This window comes from Oryctolagus cuniculus, chromosome 10, assembly GCF_051225735.1.
Source record: "Oryctolagus cuniculus isolate XC-2025 breed Fujian yellow rabbit chromosome 10, ASM5122573v1, whole genome shotgun sequence".
NCBI classification, from domain to species: domain Eukaryota; kingdom Metazoa; phylum Chordata; class Mammalia; order Lagomorpha; family Leporidae; genus Oryctolagus; species Oryctolagus cuniculus.
The window spans coordinates 108,083,504-108,107,439 of record NC_142876.1 but is presented as its reverse complement, the minus strand read 5'-3'; the positions used below and the strand labels follow the sequence as shown (position 1 = coordinate 108,107,439).

General features: G+C 49.2%; 1 long non-coding RNA gene across 4 annotated transcripts in view; it reads left to right on the top strand.

Moving 5' to 3' along the window:
* The first annotated feature begins 206 nt into the window (after window positions 1-206).
* The window catches only part of LOC103349149 (uncharacterized), a 257,314-nt gene continuing 233,584 nt past the window's right edge, over window positions 207-23,936 (top strand). The window contains exons 1-3 of one of the 4 annotated variants that reach the window (XR_016214931.1): window positions 1,238-1,736; window positions 18,426-18,570; window positions 19,772-20,638. This is a non-coding gene — a long non-coding RNA (uncharacterized LOC103349149). Of the gene's footprint in view, window positions 1,737-18,425; window positions 19,019-19,771; window positions 20,639-23,936 lie in introns of those variants that run through there. The other 3 variants (XR_016214928.1, XR_016214930.1, XR_016214929.1) reach the window with 3 other exon arrangements.

Below are 23,936 nucleotides of genomic sequence, written 5' to 3'. Positions count from 1 at the left end.
GTTCAACTGGCCAGGAAACCAAAGCCCAGCAGAAAAATGCCTCACGAGTCCTGCCAACCTCCTGTTCCTTGCCAGTCCCAGTGCAGGACAAACAGGCCTGGCAGCGTTTGGATTTGCGAGGGGAAGTAAATTCTGTTATGGGGAAGCCACATAATGGAAGTTATGTACTTTGGGGGGCCTGCATAAGCAAGCACAACTGGTGCTCCCATTCTGCGGCTCCTGGGAGGGCTTGCACCCCCACCCCCGGGGCTGGAAGGGAGTTGGTCCATCTGCAACAAAGGCGTTCGCCTCTGTGGCTTTGTGAAAAAGAATGTGTGCGCTTGTCAAAACAGAACTTTCCTGCGTACTTGGACGGGGGAGCCTGTCTGCCGGCCAGAAAGAAGCAAGGCTCAGTCTGGTTGAAAAGGGAGAAAAATCCCACTAAGCAGCCCCATTAGGGCAGCCTCGCTTCTCAGAGAGACACTTGTTCACTGCTGCCAATCTGGCTTCCCTGGCGATTTCCCCCAGTCGCCCTTGGACTGCATCTGGAAGATGGAAAGCCGGCCTTAGGGGTGGGCATCTTCCCATCCCAGAAAGGTCAACAAAACTTCAGGAAGATGGGCCGGCACCCCAGGGCTCTGGGACCTGAGAGTAATGTGCTGGTAAACAAACACTCTCCCTTTGCTCTCCAATCATTTTCACCTCCAAACTGGGGTTGCTGTTATCCTTGTAACAGTCATGGAAAACTGAGAAGCAAAGATAACCACGCCCCAGTACCTGGGGCAGGTGTGGCATGAATCAGGTAACAGCCATGATGTGGCCCTTCTCCAGAAGTCTGCCCTGTGTGCAGCCTCCCATGTGCAGCATGTCCAACGAGAGCAAGGTCCAGGGTTCCAGTCAGATGCGACCTTGTGAGTACAGTTAGCAGCACCGATTTCTTCTACCCAGATGATCTAACTTGGATGTCATTGGCCAGCACTGCTTTTGTGGCTTCTGATTCCCATGGAGATCATCCTAAGACTCAAAGTTACACCCAGAAGAGGCCATCGCCTCCTTCTCTGTGACTGCATCATGTTTCCATGAGACCAGTTTGGACAATAGAGCATTTCAGGCTGTGGATTCTAAGCCCCGACAGTCAGAACTGCGTGCGTTTAATTTGAGTGTTTGGATTAACATTCCTAAATCAATGAGAACTGTCCCCCCTCCCCCCCGGGGGGCTCCTGGGTAGGAAGAAGGCAAGCAGGCAGAATGTGGAGCTCATCTCATAATTGCCTTGTTCTTTTCAGTTGCAGAAGCCCTCAAACAACTGCCTACATTTCACCAAAGAAAGTCAGGATGCAGGATGTAGGACATTTTTGGATCTAGTTCCCAAAACTATCGCTGTGAGTTCTAGGACGCTAATGAAGTGTCCTTGCAGCTGGGAATTGTAATCAATCCAGGCAAACTTGTTTGGATGTCCCTGGGAGTTTATTGGTATCAGGAAGTTACAGTTGTGAACTGATTGCTCTGTTTATAAGTCACACCTCTGACTCCCTGGTGCTCCAGGAATGCAAGCACCTGGTTCCGTGACCCCACTCTGCATTTCATCCCAAGTAGAAGTCTGTCTCTGCTTGTGAGGTCGAAAATCAACCGGCGGGTACAATGATACTTGGGACAATGGACGGAACTTCAGGAACAGTGGGCCAGATTGAACTTGCGGGTCTCCAGGAGGTGGCTGCCAGCGTACTCAGCCATACAGGAGAATCCTGGGCTAAAAGGTAAGCTCAATGGTAAGAGCGTACGTGTGGAGCCAGGCTGTAGTTCAAGAGAAGCGCAGTAAGAAAAACGAGAGCATTTAGTAAGGTTATGAGCTGAGTTGGCATGTCTCCTCCTCTTGTGCCTGGAAGTAGCAAACATTCCCTAAGAAGGAGTCTTGCCAGAAGCAAACCTGGGCTTAGGTATCTGTACCTAATGACCAGGTGACAGGAAATGCAGGAGACAGGGAACAAGCGCAGCGATATTCTAAGGAAGAAAGAAGCCACATACAGGATAGGGGGAATTCCGTGGGCTGGAGGCCTTGATTCCTTCCGTGTATAAATGATGTTGAAAACATGGGAGGGGAGAAACTTATCAATTAAAAGAAACTTGTCAGATACTTATTAAGCAACAAAAATTCATTTGGATCCTGATTCAATCAAACCAACTGTAAAAAGGATTTTTTTTTTTTGAGATAATCTGGGAAGTTTGAACAAAGGCAGGTTGTTAATGATCTTAGTGATATTATATAATGAATGTTTTAAAAAGCAAAACTCGGTAGAGATATTTGCTTTGAAATGTTTCAGCAAAGAAGGTGAGATGAAGATTTAAAAAGACGGGCAAAATGTTGATGTTTGGGTAATGTGCACATGAGACTTCATGGCACTGTTTTCTCTGCTTTGGTGAACAATGGAAATTTCTAGAATATGGTTCTATAAGATTCAGTGAGAGCAGCAGCCTTTCAGGCAAGGAAATCTTCCAAAACTTACTGCCTACCCTCTTCCTCTGTAGGGGTGGGGCCGTTCAAAGCCTGGGGGAGGGGCTGCTCTCTTGGAGGACCCTGGGCAGCCAGGACTCCAGGTGGTCCCCCAGGTTGATCAGTGCTTAAAGACTAGAACCTGAGTTCTGCTTCTACCCACACGCCTGTCTGACTTTTTACCTGTCTTCTACTCATCCTCACACCTGCGTTTAACACCCAACTCATTGTTTCCTGGGGAAACAGACGGAAAAAGCCAGTGTCCCACTCTTGAGGCCAGTACACTCTAATACACGGAGAGTGGAAAAGTGAGTTAAGCATCCCAAATGGGCACGGGTTCAAGACCCGGCTGCTCCACTTCGAATCCTGCTCTGTGCTGTGGCCTGGGAATGCAGTAGAAAATGGCCCAAGTCCTTGGGCTCCTGCACCTGCGTGGGAGACCCAGGAGAAGCTCCTGATTCCGGGTTTCAGATTGGCCCAGCAACGGCCATTTGGGGAGTGACCCAGCAGATGGAAGATTACTGTCTCTCTCTGCCTCTCTGTAGCTCTGCCTTTCAAATAAATAAATAAATCTTTTTTTTTTTTAAAGGAAAGTGACAGGAGGGAGAGAGAGAGAGAGATTTTCTATCTCATGGGTTCATTTCCCAAATGGCCACAATGCTCCAGGCCAAAGCCAGGAGCCCAGAACTCCATCCTGGTCTCTCAGGTAGGTAGCAGGGACCCAAGTACTTGGGGCCATCCTCTGCTGCTTTCACAGGTGCATTAGCAGGGTCTGGATCAGAAGCAGAGCAGCTAGGACTTGAGCCAACACTCTGATAGAGGATGCCGATGTCCCAAGTGGCCGCTTAACCCACTGCACCATAATACTGCCTCCCTACCAAGCGTTCTTGGTCTATGACTCAGTATTCCAGGGTACTTGGTGCTGAATCATGGTGGCTGCAGGGGGGCATGAAGTCTTCAGGTGGTGTGGTAAATTTGGCCACAGGTAGATGCTTGAGAGTGCCGATCAGGATTCCCTGATTGTTAAACTAGGATCAGAGCAATGAGACGACTCTTTGCTGCCTGGCATTGCAAGCAGGGGGCGCTGATCCAAGCGTAGGTGTCCGTGAGCTATGGCTCCTCTGCCGTAGGCACTTCACTGCTGACTTCAGTCTCCAGCCCCAAGGCCCTGTCTTCCGAGACCACCTTCATCAGGCACATGGCACACGAATTCTGGCAGCTGCCTTGCCGGCAGCCTTGCCCCCACTCCTGGTTGACTGAGACTGAGCATGCGTTCACATTGGCTCCTAGCCTAATGGCTTCACAACTCTTAATTCTGTGCTCCACTCAGCCCTAATGGCCTTCTTCCCTGATACGCACAGACCATCCACATTGCTGGAATATTCTATCATGGGCATCCCAGCTTCTTACCCTCTCTTCCATCTTCCTCCACTGTTTTTTTTTTTTTTTTAAGTTTTTTTTTTTTTTTTTTTTTAAGATGTTTATTTGAAAGGCAGAGTTAGAGAGGCAGAGGCAGCGAGAGTGAGATAGAGAGGTCTTCCATCTGCTGGTTCACTCCCCAGATGGCCACAATGGCCATAGCTGAGCCAATCAGGAGCCAGGAACCTCTTCCAGGTCTCCCACATGGTGCAGGGGCCCCAGGACTTGGGCCTTCTTCCACTGCTTTCCCAGGCCACAGCAGAGAGCTGGATCATAAGTGGAACAGCAGGGTCTTGAACTGGTACCCATATGGGATTCCGGCACTGCAGGCAGCAGCTTTACTGGCTATGCCACAGTGCCGGTCCCTCTGTTTATTAAACACTCAAACATACACAGATCTAACCTGCCAAGCTGATGAGTTTGAAACTGGCCCCCCTGCCATTCGGGGTCTCTGCAGAGGTCCTTGAGGGGCTAACACTGGTGGCAGAGGAGGAATGGGAAGGTAACAGGACACAGGAGCCTGCAGTGTCCTAGCCTCACCCCACTTCAAAGAACTACCCATTCATTGGCTGCAGCTATCAGAGTTGTGACTAGGACTTAGTAAAAAAGAAAGGAAGAAAATTTCCCTGTCTTATAAAAACAAAACAAAAACACACAAACAGCTGCTTTAGTAAATACTCGAACACATTGTGGGCTCAATACTTTGAGCAGCCTTTGCTCAAAGTACTGGCAGATGAGCCCCTTAGTTGCCAGAGTCTGCTCTCAGCAATTTTGTTTGCTCTGTTGGTTTTGTTAGCAGACCTTTCCTTCGTAGCTCTTGCAAAGGCAAACCAGTCCAGGCCTGCGTGATCTTAGACACATTTGTGGAATTAGTGAATTCAAAGGTAACTGTTGTTTTTTTTTTGGTTTTTTTTTTTTGTTTTTTTTTTTTTTTTTTTTGTTTTTTTTTTGGGAGAAAGAGACAGAGAGAAAGGTCTTCCTTTTGCCGTTGGTTCACCCTCCAATGGCCGCCACGGCCGGCACGCTGCAGCCAGCGCACCGCGCTGATCCGAAGGCAGGAGCCAGGTACTTCTCCTGGTCTCCCATGGGGTGCAGGGCCCAAGCACTTGGGCCATCCTCCACTGCACACCCTGGCCACAGCAGAGAGCTGGCCTGGAAGAGGGGCAACCGGGACAGAATCCGGCGCCCCGACGGGGACTAGAACCTGGTGTGCCAGCACCACTAGGTGGAGGATTAGCCTATTGAGCCGCAGTGCCGGCCCAAAGGTAACTGCTTTTACTGTAGTCTTTCTCCCGTGAGGGACTTCAGTGTCACCAATCAGGTACCATTCCACTGTACCTGCCCGAGTGGCTCCCTGTGTCTGCCCAGATCCCATTGGATGCTTAGAGAGTAGTGGGAGGGGTCTGGGAGTAGTCACTCATTGATTACAAAACCTGAGCAGTTTTCTGCTGACGAACCAGGTTAATAAATCTGAGTGGCCTGGGGCACGCCCCTCCCCCCTCCCCCTATACCAGTAATGTCCACAGGGAAAGGCCAAGCAACATTTGACAGGGACAAGAAGTGGTTACCCCGCTGATCCCAGAGCAAATCCCATAGCAGTCATGGCAGCTTATCTCTGCCTTCTTGTCACTACTTCTAACTTCTCTTCCAGGGGGTTCTTTAAGGCTCCAGGGGAGAGTGTTAAATGGAGGGGAGGGCACAAATGGGTGGGGGGAGGCAGAGTCATATTCTGACAGATGTAGTGTTGCCAGGTAGTAAAACAGAAACCCTATTCCCTGGCCTACGGCTGGGGACCGAACATTCTGTGTGTGTGAGCCAATACTTAGGGCGCACGTACTCCAAGCAGTCTCCTGTGATCTCGCTCCAGGAGCCACAGTGATGGGAGAGGCGTGGTCCTCTCCTCCAGGCAGCAAGGGTGTATTCCCCTAGCTACAAATCATAAAGCAGAGCTGTTTACGCCACGGGAGAAACGGACACTAAGAAAGTGCCAAGGATGCCACACGGCCCTGGAGGCCTAGACTGGGGGGTTGTGAACCACTCTGCTCCCATGTGTGACTCGGGGAGGGTGCTGTTGGTTGGCTCCTGGTCACCCTGCAGCCTCTTGCATGCAGATGGTGCTTTGGCAGCGCAGAGGAGATCTCTCTGAAGTCACTGCAGGGCCCCTTGGAGACTGCATCGATGCTGGTGTGTCGGTGACAGGAAGTACAAAAAGCGAATTGCACTTACACAAAGGAAGAAGGAGAGTGACTAAATCTGGGTTTGATTTTTGAGACCAGAGAAACTTTTTTAAATTTTATTATTTATTTTTATTTATTTTTTTTTTTTTTGACAGGCAGAGTAGACAGAGAGACAGAGAGAAAGGTTTTCCTTTGCCGTTGGTTCACCCTCTAATGGCCGCTGCGGCCGGCGCACCGCGCTGATCCAAAGGCAGGAGCCAGGTACTTCTCCTGGTCTCCCGTGGGGTGCAGGGCCCAAGCACTTGGGCCATCCTCCACTGCACTCCCTGGCCACAGCAGAGAGCTGGCCTGGAAGAGGGGCAACTGGGACAGATCGGCGCCCCGACCGGGACTAGAACCCGGTGTGCTGGCGCCGCAAGGCGGAGGATTAGCCTAGTGAGCCGTGGCGCCGGCCAGAGAAACTCTTTATCCCAAAAATCGTTTAACTGTCTTCTGAAATACAAGATTTTGTTGTTGTTGTATATATATATATAAAAGCAATACCTTTTGTAAAGGGTAACACATGGGTTTGTAATGAGCTGTTGGCACGTTCACATGCACAGATGTCTCAGGTTGGCAGGTTGCACAAAGAGAAAGTGTGACTCAGTGGCTCCAACTTTTCCTGTTCTTCAACCTCATGGAATCCTCAGGTCCTTGACGTCTCCTCTGCTTTCCTGTACTTGCCCTCTCAGCTAAGCACTCGATGCCCACTCGAGGGAAAGTTAGAGACTTGCTGCTCCCGTCCAGTTCTCCTTCCTCCTCAGTAAATTGAAAGAGGAACTCCCTTCCCAACTTCCAGGGGTCCTCCCTACTCAGTTGTCCCTACTCTATTCCTCTGATTCTTTTTTTTTTTTTTTAAAGATTCATTTTATTTGAAAGAGTTACAGAGAGGTAGAGACAGAGAGGTCTTCCGTCTGCTGGTTCACTCCCCAGATGGCCACAACGGCTGGAGCCATGCCAATCCGAAGCCAGAAGCCAGGAGCTTCTTCCAGGTCTCCCACATGGGTGCAGAGGCCCAAAGACTTGGGCCATCTTCTACTGCTTTCCCAGGCCATAGCAGAGAGCTAGATCAGAAGAGGAGCAGCTGGGACTAGAACCGGCACCCATGTGGGATGCTGACACTTCAGGCCAGGGCTTTAACCTGCTGTGCCACAGCGCTGGCCCCTGTTCCTCTGATTCTTTCCCAGAATAGATCTCTTCCATCTGAAAAAATAAAAGCCCCACAACCCATGCTCTCTCCACTAATCCTTGGGGTCTGAGTCATAGAAACACTTAACTCTGGAAGCTTTCCACTTCTTCACTTCCCATTGTTCCTCCCCTCAAGCAAAGCCACCTCTGTTCCCATCACATGGCTGAGCTTGCATCACTTCCCCCCGCCACTGCCCAGCAGGTCACTTGATCTACAGCTCACAGTTCAGGTCTTTGCTCCAGTATCATGGGAGCAAAGTGGGTTGCAGTGTTCAATCTATGTTCCTGCAGCGTTTGACTTTTTCTCTTACCATAGGCCTGATTTTACGATTTCCAGTGATCCATTTACTTCTCTAATTACAAATTCTTAGAAAGGTGATTTTGTTTTAAGATTTATTTATTTTATTTGAAAGGTGGTCGGAGTGACAGAAACAGGGAAAGACAGAAAATAGAGATGTTTTGCATCCACTGGTTCGCTCCCCAAGTGCTATAACATGCCAGGCTAGGCCATGCCAGAGCTAGGAACCAGTAGCTCCATCTGGGTCTCCCATGTGGTTGGGAGGAGCCCAAGCATTTGAGCCATCATCTGCTGCCTCCCACATGCGCTAGAAGGAAACTGGATCAGAAGCTCAGGGTAGTCAGGGACTCAAACTGGCACTCTGGTAGGGGATGCAGGCATCCCAAGAATTGGCTTAACCCATTGTGCCACAACACTCATCCCTTGTTTTACTTTTTGTTTGTTTGTTTTGCTAGCAAAGGCAGCCCACTGCCTGGCACAGGATCTGGGACGGGTAAAGGTGTTCAGGGTTATGGAGTTGATGATAGACAATGCTGTGACTCTGCTCCTACCTAGAATGAGCTCTGCCTCTGTCTATCCAAACAAAAGCTTTCTCCAGACCAGGGCTTCTCAAGCTTCCATGTGCATGCTCACCACCAAAGCATCTCCTTCAAAGGCAGCTTCGGAACCAGGAGGTCTAACATGAGGTCCAAGGCCTGAATTTCTGAAAACCTCCCAGGTGGTGCCAATACAGCCTTCGCATAGGCCACGCTTTAGAACAAAGGCCTGGCTGACATAAAAATAGAAGAGTTTTATAAACTCCAGCAGAGAAACAGGGGTCACCCAGCATAAGCTCAGATCCCAAAGACGACGTGAGGGGGACAGAAGGGGAGCCTCTTCTTCCTCCAGCTTCAGAACACCTGTTCCCCGAGAGTCAATGAGAAATGAGATCTTCCTTCCAATGCAGCCACGAGCTTGAGCCCACACTGCAAATATCGACTGCATTTCTCACTGTAGGAATGATTCCAATTTGACAGTGGAAGGTGAGATAAACCCTGAGTTATCAAATTGTATTTCCTGGATCTGTCTAAACAAATTCTCTAAATATCTAGTGAGGGAATGGATCTGCTATTTCCCAGGTAGTCTGGGTAGAATTGATGTCATTGAAAATTCAGTGATTAGTCAGGCTCTCCGCCTCACCGCCACCACCCATTTTTGGGAGCCTCACTCACAGAACTTCAGGCTTTAGAGATGTTTTCTTTTTTGAGAAATTAAAGAGACAGTGTCCGTGGCCCACCAAGCAGGGGACTGCCATTCTCTGGCTGGATAAGGAGCCCAGCGGTTAGAGTGCTGGGCTGTGCCCGACATTACAGACACTGAGCATTGCACACCGTGCCTGTCCCATACTGAGCACGCACAGCTCCCTGCTGTTCATAGAATTAAGCCTAAGCTCCCCTGCCCAACTCCGCAGGTCCCATTGCCTTCCTCTGCCTGCCTACGTGACTTTGTTAACATCGCTCTGATGTATTTATCTGTGTCTTATCAGCATAGCGCTGAGGAGCTGAAAATTGGAAGAACAAACACGAGGAAATAAGAACCAGGTCACCAGAACCTTGATGGACTTTAATTCCTGTATCAGTTTCTGTCCCCTATTCCTACATGGTCTAGGAAAGTCCGAGCAGTGGCCAACTGACCTGTAAAATCCAAATTTGGTTAGATGTTCAGAAAGACAGGTTAGATCTTCTCTACCAAGGAAAGCTTTCATAGTGTGCTTTCCTGATGCGGGTTGGGTGAGTGTCAGTGACTCTTTGCCACGTGTACTTGGCTCTCTGCCCAGCTAAAGTTCACTTTTCCACCCTAGGGTATTGCTCCCTCTATTTATTAAAACCTTGAATTTTACTCCAAATCACTCTATATTCCCATCCAAATGGGTCTCCGTTGAGCTTTGTGTGTGGATGTTTTGCCAAAAACGTCCAAGTTATTTTTCTCTTTGCATGCACACCCCTTTGCAATGTGATTTTTCCTGTTCTTCCCATTAAGAGGTGGAATTATTGACCCACTCCTAAAATCTGATCTGGCCACATGACTTTCTTGGACTAGAAGAATGCAGCAGAAGGAACATGTGGGAGTTTCAAGCCTTGTCCCCAAAAGGCCTTGCCTGCTTCAGTCACTCTCTGAAGTCCTGGCGTCTGCCACATGGACAAGCCCAGGAGAGCCTGCAAGATGATGGAAACAACATGAGGCAGAATCGGCTCAGTGACCCCAGATCCCAGCCTAGGCCCCAGGTATGTAAAAGGGCCCAGCCAAGCTGGGCAAAGCCAACTCCAGTAGAGCCGTCAGCTGCCCACAGGTTCATGAGCCAGCCCAGCTAAGGTGAGCTAAATCAGATCAAGACTGAAAAAAAAAAGTGTCTACCTTAGGTTCACAAATATTTTGATGTATTTCCAGTGTTCATATTTACAAAATTATGTTAATATAAAAATAAAAGGGAATAGAGCTTTGTAATTCTCAAGAGAATTCCTGAATCTATAAATAAGATGAATTGTATACTGTTAGAGGTATAATACAATACACAGATGCTCTTCAACTTATGATGGGGTTATATATTTTATATATATATTTTAAAAAAGACTTACTTGTTTGAAAGGCAGTAACAGAAAGAGGGGGAGAGACACACACAGAGAGGGAGAGGGAGAGGGAGAGGGAGAGGGAGAGGGAGAGGGAGAGAGAGAGAGAGATCTTCTGTCCACTGTTGTACTCCCCAAATGGCTGCAACAGTTGAGACTGGGCCAGGCCAAAACCAGCAGCCTGAAACATCCGAGTCTCCCACATAAATGGTAGGGGCCCAAGCACTTGGGCTGGGAACAGGCTCAGAGTGGAGCAGCTGGACTGAAACTGTCGTTCACATGGGATGCTGGTGTCCCAGGTGGCGGCTTAACCCTTTGTGTCATAGGCACACCCTGTCCGTAGGGGATGTGGGCTCCCTGCAAAACTGGGCAGCATTCCCCTCCCATGGAGGGAGAAGCTGCTCCTGAGAGTAAGAATGCACACGTTGCTTGACCAGCTCCCCCATCCCAGTGTCCCTCTGATACCAACCTCTCCACCTGCAGGGAGAATCCCAGGACCGGTGTTCCATCGTGGATGATCTGTTTCCAGGTCTCTCCAGCTGACAGTCCTGTAGACCTACCTTGTTCAGTATGGCCTCCAACCACAGATGGCTACTTAAATTAGTTAGAATTAAATGACCAAGAATCCAGTTCGTTGGTGGCACATGGGAAGTGCTTGGTAACCACTTGTGAGCATCACAGAGCACGCTTCCCTCGCAGGAAGGTCTGTGGGATAATGCAGTTCTGGTCAGTATTGGAGCTCTTTGTGTTAGGTCTCTGCAACCGCCACAGCCTACAGGAAATCATTCTGTTTTCTTTCTTCTTGTTTCTTAAAGATTTATTTATTAGAGAGCACTTCTATCCACTCCTCGACTCCCCAAATGGACACGGTGGCCAGGGCCAGGCCAAAGCCAGGAGCCAGAGTTGCATTCAAGCTCCCAGGTGAATGGCAGTGACCTGAGTACTTAGGCCATGCTTCCCAGGCCTGCCAGCAGGGAGCTAGATGGGAAGCAGAGCAGCCAGGGTTCAAACCCATGCTCATATGGGATGCTTGGACCACAGATGGCGGCTCAAGCCACTGCACCCCACTGCCAGCCCCACATCACTCTGTTTCCTAATCCTCAGCTTATTATCTTTTCTCTGTCATTTTACTTCCCTTTTGCATGGCTGCCCCCCTGGTGTACCCTCTCTCCTGTAGTTCATACAAACCGCCCTGAGTATTCTCCCCAGGCCCTGGCAGTTGGCATCAGTATTTTTCTTTTTCCAAGAGCGTACTCCAAACCCACATTTGCATTTAAATGAAAGTCCTACTTCAACCAGACAGAGGTATGCCTAGAAATAAATCCATATATTTCAGGCAGGGGAGTTATCTTCATTCTCGTAACATAACCTGTCTGGACTCCATTGAAAATGATTACGAATCCAGAGTTCCCTGTGCCTCCAGGAACAGAGTGTTGATTAGGCCTCTTTGAGCAAGGAATTCAGCTGCAAACCTTTGCTAATGGCTGTCTACTCTTTCTTGGGCTGCATTGTATCTAAAACAACCAACAACAGTTTAAAGCAAATATCTTTTCAAAATAGTTTCTCTATTTTTTAAGATTTTATTATTTATTTGAAAGGTAAACAAAAGAGTTAGGGGGAGGGGAGGAGATAGAGAAGATCTTCCATCCATTGATTGACTCCCCAAATGTCCACAACAGCTAAGACTGGAGCAGGTTGGAGTCAGGAGCCTGGAACTCCATCCACTTCCCTCATGTGGGTAGCAGGGGCTGCTGTCTTTGCAGGTGAATTAGCAGGAAGCTGTATTGAAAGTTGAATTAGCTGGGACTCAAACCAGCACTCCAGTAATGTAATGTAGGCATCTCAAATGATGGTTTAACCTGCTATGCCACACATCTGCCCCTGCAAATAAGCCTTGTTGCTTTGGATAGTGAGCAGAAAAATCAGACCTTGAGCTGTAAGAGGAAGTATGTTTGCTACAGGTGAGACCTATTTTGGGCTCTCAGTAATCTGCCGTTGCCAGAGTTTCTAAAACTGTGAACCGTGTTGACCTCTTCATGCCTTTGGGAGACCTCATTCATCTCAAGCAAGCAACACACACATCTGCCAAGTCAGATTAGAATCTGTAATCGCTGACACAGAGGTGGGGGTGAAATGAAAGTCCCTGGAAATGAGAAGAATTAGTAACAGCATCCATATCTCGTGCTCTTCGGGAAGCAGACTCCAAAATGAGGATTTTAGTTCAAGTTTGGTATATGGGAAGTGATTGCAGACAGCACCCGTCTAAGGTGAGAAGCTGAGAGAGGGGAAGAAGCCAACTGCTCTCCTGCACACTCTGCTGCTGTTCATTTGTGAGGCTCCCCTGGGAGACACTAGGGACCACCCATGCCTTGATGTTGCTGGGATGAGGGAGCTGGGACACTGATCTTCTAACTCCTACCTGCTATTTGTTGTTGGCTATTCCTGAGGACATTGACAACCCACATTGAGTAAATAAAACGCAATCCCATGGTGAGAGGAAGCCCTCAGAAGAGTTGTAAGTGCTACCAGCACATAGAAGCAACACCTCGAGGGAGTCATGGGTACAACACCAATGGCTCTGGGGCCACACCCCTCTTCTTGCTGGTTTGGAATTTCATCCATTTCCTTAAGTGAACAGGAGGTTTGTTTTTATATCAGTTGAATGATTTTTTTTCAATCTCCCCCAATCACGATGCATGGTGATAGCCATACTGTATGATTCCCTGCCTTCGAGTTTGTAAGCTGAGACTCCAGGAAGTTATGGTGGGTGTAGTGGATGTCTGCTGTGCTGGCTTGCTCAGCTTTCTGCATTCAAACCTCTGTTATTCTGATGGGGGGATTTGCTTGTCTTCTGGCTGCAGGTGTAGATGGATACATGGTTTTTCCAATGCCCATCACAGCCCCCTTGTAATGATTGCTTCTTGGAGCAGCTGTGTGCCTCCAAGCAGGGCGACTTGGAATCATAAAGATCTCCTTTATGGCTGCTGGTGGAACAGATGTCTGTAGAACCACTGCTATGACTTGCATATGACTTGGTCCCTGAAGGGTCATGTGCTTGAAGCCTGGTCCCTGATGCAATGGTGTTGAAAGTGGTAGGACCTTTACAAGGAGGGTCCTAGAGGAAGGTGATTGGATCTCGACCACCCTCATGAAGGAATGAACACTGGTCTCATAGAGTGGGTTCAGTTTCCCAGGGGTAGATGCGTTTCTATGAGAGCAGGCTCTTAGAAAAGACTGAACTTGGCCCCTCCATGATTTCTTGCTTCTTCTATTGCTGTGTGCTCACCTCCTGTACACTCTCCGGCCCTGTTGCCTTCTGCTGTGTTGTGGGGCAGCCAGGCTGGCACCATGCTCCTTGGGCTCTGGCCACCAGAATCATGAACCAAGTAAATATCTTCCTTTAAATATATTCCAGCTTCAGGTATCTTGTTATAGCAATACAAAAGGACGGTGACAATCATGAAAGGCTGTAGCTGTCAGGCCAAAATAAAGGAGTGTCTGGAAAGTGAAGCCATTGGGAGGGAAGTAGGGCCATAGGAATGGTGACAGCTTGTGAGCCCTTGGACCCAGATTTGTCTGAAGTTAGCCCACTCCTCATTTTCAGAGCACACAGTTCACAAATGCTCCTCCCTGCTAAGGTTAATGTGGGTTGGGTTCCTGCCACTGAATTGAGGAGTTCTGTCCAGATAATGGGCTTGAGAACATAGTGTATTGTGCTTCTGCTGTTGGGAGAGCTGACTGTGGGGAGAAGAGCAGCCGCTACCCCCTGGAGGCCACTGTCACCAGGACAGACGATGCCTTTGTTCTGAGGACCATGGGAGAAGGTTGTGTTTGCCTGAGCAAAGGCTTTGCTTTTGTGTCTTGGACACTGAGGTGTGCTAACTGGTTTTCCCTCTTTGAGTTGGCTACTAGGAGGACCTGGGGGAAATGTTGTTCTTCTCTTTTCTCACTTCTTTGCCCCTTTTCTTGTTAGCCATTATCTCTTCTACTGCAGGCATCTGTGTGCACCACTGCAAATCTGTGTTTTCTTAATTCCCCCCTTGCTTTTTCTTTGGATGCAGGGAGTTACAGCAGATACATTTGTACCTTCTGACTTCAGCTTGTGGCTGTAACGGATCAGTGCTTGCACGTGACAGCATCCTAACTCTCTGAGCTCCCCTCCATTTTTCCATCTCAGGGCTTTTTCCAAAGCTCCCGAGGCCTGCTCAGTTCACATGAATATAGCTTTGATGGGAGAGGTGACATTCCCAAGAGAGATCCTGCATCAAAGGGCACGGGAGTAGGTATATAAACTCCCAGCCTCCTTCCTATTGGTTAGGGGGACAATTTCAAGGAACATTCTACACTAGAGCCAGTTACAATTGCTTCTGTAATTGAGCCTTTGTTGGTTTTTCTTATTTCTGTTGTCTCAGTCTCCCTCCTTCCTCACTTCCATTCCCTGGAGTCACTTTTCAAATAGCTGCCTGCACCTAAGTCCTTGTTTCTGGCTCTGTCTTAAGAATCTGAACCAAGAGAGAAACAAATCAAATGAACAAGTGGACAGCTAAGCAAAGTTAACAACCAGTTTTTCCTCTCAGCATCTTAGAAAATGCTAAGTGAAACCACATTGTTAAATGCAACGTGTTTGGTTGTGAAAATGGCATAGCAAGGGTCCAAGAAGGTCCCTGTGGGAGGGGAAGGCATTTGGCACAGTATTGAGGACACACTTGGGATGCCCACGTCCCGCACCAGAGGCCCTGGGATCGAACTGTAGCTCTGCTCCTCATCTGGCTTCTTGCTAATAGGCGCCCTGGGCTATTAGCAGTGATGACTCAAGAAGCTGGGCCCATGCCACCCATGTGGGAGACCTGGGTGCAATTTATGGCTCCTGACTTCGGTCTAGCCCAGCTCTGGCTATTGCAGACACTTGAGTAAACCAGCACATGGACAATCTCTTTCTTTGTGAGTAGGAAGAAACTTTTTTTTTTTTTTTTTTAAAAGAAGGTCCCCACAGGAAGCACAGGGATCATAGCCCCTCAGCAGTGAGGGGTGGTGGGGGGAAATCCCAGGGTGAGGCCAGGCAATCCCAGGGGCAGTTGGATAGAGCCCTGCTTCCGGGTTGCAGAATAAAACGAAAACAGCCAAGGGCTGGCTCCTCCAAACCGCAGGCCTTGCGACTCATTTATAGATGCACACCACACCATTATAGTACAGAGAATGCTATTAGAATAAACGAGAAATAAACAATCAGGATAGCTGAGACTTAAAGGAATTAGCTAATTTTTCCCACATCTAACCATTTGCTACAAATGGGCAGGACGTAGTACTCTCCCATGTTGAGGAAAATGTCCACAGCAGTTGTTTCCAGTGGGGTAATGCATTTCCTATTGAGATTTGTGAGCTGTTCACACCAACCTGGAACTTTGCTTCAATTAAAGCTTCCCCTTGCACCAGGCAGAAACGGCGCCCTCCAGGGTGGGTGGTCCCCTGGTCTGAGACACAAGTCCTGGTTCAGTCACGTGGTCACCGAGAGCCTCAGAGAATTCAGGCAGCACCTGGGGGCCTCATCAGCAGGGCACCTGCAGCACAAGCTACAAAGGGGTCTGCAGGACCCAGCCCAGAATTCTCCAGAATACATGACTAGGGAAGCTTTCAACTTAAAGAGAACGCTAATTAAATGTAGCCCAGGGGATTTGGCCGCACATCAATCTCTTTGAAATAAATAAAAATATATAGAACACAAAAATTGGAGTTGAGAGATTAGGGGTTGGTGCAGGAAGCTCCACAGGAATCTCAGAGGGGTGCTGTGTGACAGGTAGGACAGCTCTGGCCTGCAGAGACCTGGGCTTCGTCTGGGTTGCTGGGTCTTCACCTGACACAGCAGGGTTTGCACCAGCTCCCTATGGCCCTGGACCGGGAACAGGTCATAGAGCTTTTCTGGAACGAGGGGCTTGTGTGATGGCGAGCATCTTCATCACCCTTCATACTCTGACACGTGGATTAGCCAGATCCACGGTCACTGAAGGGTCAAGTTTAAGACTCCAGCCTCCACAGGACCACCTCTGCCCTGTCTGCATTCCTCAGCTATGTGGAGGAGGAGCAGGTGGGCACCTGGCCCCCGAGGAAGGACCATCAGTAGTAGCCACCGCTGTCCCTGGCCAGCTTTCCCCTGGATTCCCTTGGGATAAGATCTGCCTGAGCGAGTGCCCCAGGAAAGCCTGGCCTCGGACAGAACCCAAGCAGGGACTGAAAAACACAGCCAAGAGGCTGCTCGCTGCAGCCACTGCAGAGGGGTTGTTGCAAACCACCAGAGACGCTGGCTTCTCATGCCTGCCTTCCGCCTAGACTCAGCCTTGTGTGCAGTGAGAAAGGATTTTAGGACTTTGTTCTGGTTTTGGAGCTAAGTGGAGGCCCCATGACACGCAGAACCACCTGAGCCACAGGCACTTACCTGGCTGAGAGGAGTGAGCAGTCTCCAGTGGGAGGAAGTCGCACAGTGCTCCTGGTTCCCTTGGAGACAGGAACGGAGGGTGCCAGATTCCCAGACTGCTACAGCCATGTTCTGTGACCTGGGGAAATCTTTTTTTTTTTTTTTTTTTTTTTTTTGACAGAGTGGATAGTGAGAGAGAGACAGAGAGAAAGGTCTTCCTTTGCCGTTGGTTCACCCTCCAATGGCCGCCAGGGCTGGCACGCTGCGGCCAGCGCACCACGCTGATCCGACGGCAGGAGCCAGGTGCTTCTCCTGGTCTCCTGGGGAAATCTTGTCACCTCTTTGAGCCCCTGAGATTGCTCAGGACTTGGCACAGCTCTGTGCAAACTCCAGAAGGAAAGGGAACGGCAGTGGGCTGTGTGACTGCCAACGTGCAGAGCTTCAGGGAATCCGCTGTGCCTGGAGAAGGGCAGCTGGCACGAGGCAGGAGACGGGGTAACACGTGAACTGTGAAGACACATGTCCCTGCAGAAACTCCGCAGCCAGCAGAGGCCCATCCCAGGCACCAGGGCTCAGAAGATCCCGCTGACTGAGACGCTTAGACAGGGCCACGTGGAGGCTGCCCTGCTGCTCTGGCCATGCCACGGTAAGGGGAGTTAATTCCCTTCCCTCTCCCAGCAAACACTTGGCACTGCTTCTCATGGGCCCTGGGTCCGTTGTCTGCTTGGAGAGCTTGCTGAGAAGGGGACTCAGAGGAGCGTCTGCTCTGTCCGAGAAAGAACAGGCCAGCTCTTTTCCTCTGCGGGCAGCAGAGCCTAGGGCTTGAGAGCTTGGGTGCTGGGGTCAGGCTGAAGCTGGTTCAAGTCCAGGCTCTGAGACAGCTTCTGAGGGGGCCTGGGCATCCTGTCCCACCCCTTTGGGCTGGGTTGCATGGTTTGTAAGTGAGCAGGACTAAAGGTCACAGCCTCCGAGGGTTAAGAGGGAGGATGCACGTACCCTGTTTGTCATAGCCTGGCCCACCAGTCACTGTGCAGTAAGTGCTTGGCGTTGTCATTATTGAGCTTGGAGGCACCCACAGTACCCGAGGCATGAAAGAGGCTGTGTGAATGAACTCAGTGTACCTCGCATGACCTGTCAGTCTCCCGGAGGCTGCCACCTTGTGCTCTAGGAAAGGAGCAAGGAAGGGCGTGTCTGGGCTGGCAGTGCTGCCCTCTGCCTCCCTCTGCCAGGCTGGGCTGCGTGTGTCTCTGTGTGAGCAACCAAGTGCGGAGGGGAGTAACTAGGCGGGTTTTTTTTTTTTTTCCCTGACTCAGGCCATAGGTAAAAGAAAGAAAGGGCCCCATCCTTGAGGTAGCTTGGAACTGTACAGTTTGGAGGCTCCAGAGAGAGAGGCCTGGGTTGGAATTCCAGCTCTATTAATCTCTGCCTTTTATGGCCTTGAGAGTTGAATATCGGTGAAATGGAGCTAATTATTCCTCACTCTGGGGTTGCTATGAGAGTACATGAGACCACGCAGGTACAGCTCTGGGAGATAGTTAACACCTCAGTTTCCTTTTGTGTGGAGGGCAGCTCCATGAAATCTCTGTTTCCTCCTCTCTGGTTGTGTCTTTTACCGTATTTGATGTCGCCCCTTTACAGAATCCATTGCCAGCCTTCTAAAGCAAAGGTCAGAAGTCACACACACACACACACACGCCCTCTTAAAACAAAGTTTGCTTCTTGCTTACAGCCAGACGTCTCCCAGCAGGAACGCAGGTTTCAGCATCCGTCATGAGAACTGTCAGTTACACCTCATTGCTCCCTGTCTCATCCCACCTAGGACCTGCGCTCTTTAATTGGATCCAGATGCTTTCTGCCCAGCACTCGGATTGCAAAAGGATGAGTCACTCCCTATGAGGCTGCTGCTCTCTGGATCTCCTATGCGTCGTCCTAAACGTGTTCCTCTGGAGAACATCGCGTCACAGGTAACACCTTCTGGGCGGAAGAGGACTTTGAAACCCCAGGGATTTGGTTATTTGCACCTGCCTCTTGGATCATATGCGTAGTGCCAATGGCCACCTCGGACTCCTATTTCAGGAAACATCCAGTCCCAGTCATTCAAAGCAACAGAGACAGCCCTGCTTGCCTCAGCCCCCACACACCCATCCATCACTCACTCAACAAACACTCAGCAGAGTAGCTGACAAATGAGCCCTGCCACTCTTTCCTGTCCCCCCTCCTGCCCCATGGCCACCTTGCAGACCAGGGCATGATTGCCTCTCGTGTGTCTGTGACAGCAGCATCCTGACAGATCACCATCTCGACCCACCCAGCAGCCTCTGCACAGTTGCCTGGTGCCTCGTGCCTCAGCCTCATCTCCAGGGCCTCCTTTGTGCAGCACGCTGTGCCGGTGAAACTAGACTTCTCACCTTTCCCCATTTTCTCTGCCAAGACGAACGTTTTAGCCTCTCTGTCCTCCTCTCACCTGCTTTTAGAACTCACATTTCTTTAAAATTTGCCTGGAAGGTCACCTCTTTGCAGAACCTCCTGATAACCTGGACAGAATGACTCACACTTTCCCACAAGCTGCTGCTATGTCCTTAGCACTTTCCAGTGTAAACAAGGCTTGTCCACACTCGTCTTCCCCACGTCACCCTAAGCTTCCTAAGACCATAAACTCGGCCTTTGTCATCCTTGTAGACCCATGAAGGCCATGGTTTTCATGGAAGGACCATGAAACAGAGTTTGATGCAATGTCCTAGTTACCTAATGCTGCATAGCAAAATCATTCCAAAACACAGGGGACTGAAGTAACCGCACCCATTCATCATCCCTCGCAAATCCCTCTAAGGACTGTGGAAGTGGCTCGGCTGAGTGGCTGTAACTTGGGGTCTTTGGAGAGGTTTTGGTCAAGTTGTTAGTCTCAACTGAGTCACCTGGAGGCTTGACCTTGGCTAGAGATCTATTTTATGATGAGGCATTCACAAACCTGGTGAGTTAGGGTTGACATTTAAGCCAGAGCTCTCAACTCATTTCCATGCAGTAGGGTTGCCAGAGCAATATGAGGACATTTGGTTAAACTTGAATTTCAGATAAGTGAGAGAAAATATTTTTTGTATATCTATGTCCCACATTATATTTTTATTTGCTGAATCTGGCAACCCTGACATGAAGGCCTCTCTGTAGGACTCTTGGACAGTCTCTACAACATGGCGGCCAGCTTCCCCTGGAGTGAGCGTTTGTTCCCAAGGCTGTAGCTGCAACACCCTTTGTGCCCCAGCTTCAGAAGGCACAACATGTCACTTCACCCATCATCTGTTGGTCATGCAGATCCGTCTTGGTTCAGTATGCATAGAGAATGAACAAGGGCACCCACAGCAGGAGGTGAGGTTCTGCGGGGGTCAGCCTGGAGGTTGACGTCCACGTGAAATAAACTCCCTAAGAGCTGCATTCCTTTCCTGGTGTCGTCTCCAGTGATCCTCAGGATGCTGTTTGAAACATCCGGTGTTCCATCTCTACCAGGGGAAGCACAGCTACTCTCGCCCAGTGCTTCTCTCAGACCAAATCCTTGAAGGTGTGAACCACCCGTTCTCCAGTGCTTGCTGCAGGGGTGGCAGTTAAGGCTCTGAGTGATCCAAACACCGAGTGGATAATCTAAAGCATCCTGCTGTCTATACTGGAATTGCAAATCCAAATGCACAAAATAGTTGTCTTTGTTCCTCCGTCCAGTAAATTCCTCAATCCCCCATCCCCCTTCCCCTCTACTGTCAGGGACCACCTTTCCTCTTCAAGTAAGAACTGACTGTATTGAAATGCATTGCAGTATATTCAGCAGATAACAGCAATTTCAAGGTCGCCACTCAGGTGCCTGTCAGGGTTGGAGTAAACTTAGAAATGGTTCTGTACACGGAGTTCGAAGATCAGGGCCTCCAATTTTCCGGATCTCTGCGACCTATTTGACCTGACATTCTTACTTGACATCAGAACATTTGAGGTATTACTTCCTCATTGGATATGAGAACCAAAGACACTGCCTCCTTTCTCACTCTCAGTGCCACACTCTTTCTGTCTTAGCAGGAATTCTCTGAAAGAAGGGTCTGAGACCAGGATCAGGGAGCACGTGGTTTGTTTCTAAGGTGACTGCCAGGAAGAAGTGACAGCAAGGGGAGAGTGAGATAGAGGAGGAAGACAAGTCAGCATGGCGAGGTGGGGTGGGTAGGGCTCAGTTCTACTGAGACTTTCTGATAGTCATTTAAAAAAATCCCCTAGATTTGTCCAACCAAAGGATAGGAGTTGGGTATTGATCCTCCAGCTTTCTTACTTGCTGAGGTTTGCCCTTGAACTGTGCACTTTGACTCAGGGAGACAGGGAGTCTGGCTTTGGAGAGAGCTGAGCTGGGGCAAGATGCTGTCAGCTCAGATGAGTCTGAGCTTGCTCAGAACTGTCCTCTGCAGCTGTCCCTGAAAAAGTGACCTGGCAATGTGACATGGGCTACCAGGGGTACCTGCTGCAGTTTGCATCAGCAACATCTTTGTATTCAAACACAAAGCTTAAATCTCAATCTTGTACTTGCCAATCCATGTGGCCGTTCAGCCAGCTCATTGCTGAATGCCACGGAAAGAGCCAGGATTTCCTTCTACATTTTGCTGATTCATTTTTGCACTCATTTCTCAGAAGTATGTAAGGGTTAATCTTTTCTTTAGCTGGAGATTGATCCACTGTGTGGACAAAAGGTTTTATTTTTATATGACGTTCTCCTCGGCAAAGGGTACGTGATGCACAGTGAGGCCGAGGAATATTCCCACCGACTTTGGGAAATGCAGTTTGCATTTGTGCGATTCCATAGGAGTCTCAGCTGGCATCTGGGCCCTTCCTTACTCCCCGGTGTCTAGGGGCACTGGCTTTAGGGTGGCCTTCATCTCTGCCTCAGTCTCATTCGATGGCCACAGGAAGTCTCAAGCCCTCTTCCCCGCTTCTGCCAAGACTTGGACATTTATGTTCTCTGGGGTCCATTGACCCTTAGGCTATAGCTTCCTTGAATGCTTTGTAATGTATCAACCCCAATGATTGTGTTTCATTGGGACAACCAATGTTCTTGTGCAGAACGTGTAAATTTGGTGAATTTTACTCACAGTGAAGGGGGGAGCAGATGTCAAGAAGGGAAGTCACGTCCCTTCCCACAGTATTCAGATACCTCACTGATGTCTTCTCTCACCCATCCCATCTTTTATCACCATTTTCGATTTGTAGAGTGCCCTGGGTATCTCAAAAACTCCTGTTACAGAGCTCTATTCTCAGTAAGTTTGTCTACCAGACCCTCAAAACCTCAGAGGACTTTTCACATTTTTACCTATGTCCTTATGAAGGTTTCTGATTTTTAAAATGTCTTAAAGTTTTTTAGATAGTCAGTTCTCTACTCAAGAGGAATTTGGTTCCAGTTACCAGGATAGTCCTACATTGCCCACTTCATTACTGATGCTCAGCCAAGGTGTTCCCTGAAATTTTATGCCAGTTACAGTTATGACTGTCTCCATCTCATCACACTCAGTCAATGCAGTACCTGGTTTATTTGCCAATTCTGCTTGCAGGCACACCCCTGGCCTGGCCATGGACAGCTGTCCATACTGTTCACACTGTGTGTGACCCAAAGGATATAGCTATGGCACTAGTACAAGTAATAGGAGCCATTAACTAATAAATGTTGAGAATTTACTGGAACAATACCAAGGTATATCATGGACCCCAAGAAACAGGAAAACTGCCAGCCCCAAGAAGCCTGAGATTAAGCTGCGTGGAGCCCACAGCAGTGGAACCAACTAAATGTCTACTGTTAATGTGACTCCACTTGAAAGCACGTTTACATTGGTTTATAATACAAACTTCCAAGAAGCAGGACAAAGAATCTAATTGGCCCGGCTTGTATAAAACAGCTAGTAGGGGACCTATGAATGACAGTTAAGCTCAGAGGAAAGAGGTTGGATGTGGTCCATTTCCACAGGTAGGGTCAGGGGAGGTGGGTGGCCAGGGCAATGAGCCACTGAACTTGGATTTAGTCTGTATCACACTCATGTTGGACATGGACCCTTAGTTCTGATACTTTTTTATTTTGTAGTTCTTGATTAACTCATAATACTTACACTTTTTTTTAAGGGATACAGTGCAATGTTTCAACATGTGTATACAGCATAAATGGATCAAATTAGGTTATTAGCATAATTAGTACTTCTAGTTCCTTTTCTGTTTGCTTTGTTTGGAGCCTGTGAGCTCTTCTCGTCCAGTTCTTCATACAGTGTGGAATGCTTGACTGTGAACTACACTAAGCCTACTGTGCTGTGAAAAGCCAAAACCTGTTTGTTCTGCTTTGTTACCAATTACCCACTGTGGGGAGCAACTGGGAGCAACTTGGACTATACTGTTACTGGAATTAAGACTTATTCTATACATCTGCTCTCCCACAATATGGCGCTGGGAGAGGAGAAAACAGCTTCTACCCAGCTGCCTCTCACCAACTTGACAAGCTGCAGGAGCTGCTCCTGATTGGAGGAGAGCAGCGTACTCGGCGTGTGGGTAGCAGAGTTGGGATTGGTGGAAGAGGACTATAAAGGAGGAGAGAGACAACATGCACCAGGAACATCTAAGGGGAACATCTGAGCAGCCCCCGAGAGAGCCGGCCGGCGGTGTGCCGCTCCCCCGCGGAAGTGGGGAAAGTGGCAGGGGGAACCGCCCTTCCACGGAGGTGGAAGGGACGGTAGCCAACCCGGGAAGAACCAGCAGCAAACCCGGGGAGGGCCGAGCAGACAAAAGAACAGCGCAGGGTCCTGTGTCGTTCCTCCACGAAGACGGGGAGCGACATAATGGTGCCGTGACTCGGATATGAAGCCTAGGCAGGGTTTAGTGTCGTTCCTCTGCGAAGAGGGGGAGCGACAACCCACCCTGCCTCTACTCCCCTCCTCCCACTCTTCCCAGACTAGTAATCACTCTTATGAGTTCAGATGGGAGGGAAGGAGGGGGAGAGTGAAAAAAAGAAAGAACCTACATTCATTGGTTCACTCATGCAAATGCCTGCAACGTCCAGGGCTGGCCCAGGCCCAAGCCAGGAGCCAGAAACGCCATCCAGATCTCCCACATGGGTGTCAGGGAACCAAGTGCTTCAGCCATCATCTGCTGCCTCCCATAATGCCCCTCACCAGGAAGCTGGATCAGAAGGGAAGGAGGTGGGCCTTGAACCCAGCACTACAATAAGGGATGCAGAAATCCCATTTGGTGCCTAGTTAGCTGCACAAATGCACACCCCAGACGGGATTCTTTCAACCTTCTATGTCTTAAGCAGCCCAGACCTTCAATAAAACCA